Raw genomic sequence first — 1,326 nt, 5'->3', positions numbered from 1 at the left:
TTTTAGGTTAAGTTACAAACTATTTGAAAAGTGAGGCATTTCCTTTCTTTTCCTTTCATTTTATATGTATTATAAAAGCATAGAAATATTCACATCGCATATAGTATGTATATCCAAAATAGAGAATTAAGACAACTTTATTGAGATGTAATTCACATGCCATGCAGTCCACCCATGTCCAGCGTTCCACTGAGTGTCTCAGTATATTCAGAGTTGTGTAACCAACACCACAATATCACCCTGCACTGGAGCACCTAGGCTTTCCTTGTGGCCTGAACTTCCTCACAGAATAGGGGCTGGGTTGCTAGGGCAGTCAGTCTGAGATTGAGAGCCTTTCTACCCTAGTGTCAGAGGCCACAGGCGTCACTCTGACTGCGTTCTACTCATGACAGACAAGTCACTAAGGTTGGCCCATATTCTACATTTTGTAGGGGATGAATATTAAGGAGAATACAGACATGTTTTAAAACCAGCACACTCTGTCCTCCGGCCACAATTATTTCATATTACTACCACTTAAAAAAATATTCATTCCTACTCAATATCCCCTACAAGGCTCATCATCAGGCCCAGGCTTGAAGTGCAAGATCTTACCATCTTTATCAGGTCCACGTGGATAAGGTACCTGGATTGTGTTTCCCTAGAGAATAGCCCTTTGAGTGCAGTTCCTGTCAGTATGAACTTAAGGACTAAAGACACAAGTTATCTACCATCCACAAACCCACCCTTCTGCTAAACTGCTACACACTGTCCAAATCAACAGAGGAAAAATGTGAGGCCCAAGAGAGACACTAGCTCATAGCAATTCTGAAAGCAGCCTGACGCATGCTGCCACTTAGTCCTGAGCATGGGACTGATTCTCCAGGGCTCTTTGCCAGACCCTCTGGGTGCTTTGTTCTACCTCTTTCATGAGAAATGACCTGCCTTTGCAGCTGAGTCAGTTTCTCAGCCTGCTTCCTCCCTGTAGACTAAGGTCCAAAAGCCTCTTCGTATGTCCTGTTTTGTTTTTATAGTCCAAGCTAACAAGCAGTGTTTTTGCCATTCCCATTTGCTTAAAAATGTTGAGCCTCCTGTGAATTTTATGGGGGTTCATGCCCATAGGAAAGCCACTGTCACAAATCTTTTTGAGATAAACTCTTCATCTTGGACTTCCTGTGAAGCAGTAGAAGGATAACAATGCCTAGAAGATTCTTACACCCTTGTCATTCAGGGAATTTGAGGCTCCACCACCGGCTTTCGGAGGTCTTAGCAAAGGGTTACGCAGTCACTGTCTTGGCTTTGACGTTAGACCATGTTTTCCTGGCAGCAGCACCCTGGATTCAATCT

The 1,326-nt window shown here is 43.5% G+C and overlaps 1 pseudogene; it reads left to right on the top strand.

Moving 5' to 3' along the window:
• Positions 1-1,326, top strand: part of LOC103610942 — a 38,309-nt pseudogene that overhangs the window by 22,337 nt on the left and 14,646 nt on the right.

The sequence above is a fragment of the Galeopterus variegatus genome, unplaced genomic scaffold, assembly GCF_000696425.1.
Source record: "Galeopterus variegatus unplaced genomic scaffold, G_variegatus-3.0.2 Scaffold12107, whole genome shotgun sequence".
Classification (NCBI taxonomy): Eukaryota; Metazoa; Chordata; class Mammalia; order Dermoptera; family Cynocephalidae; genus Galeopterus; species Galeopterus variegatus.
Note: the sequence above shows the minus strand (reverse complement) of the source record. Positions and strands in the feature narration are given on the sequence as shown.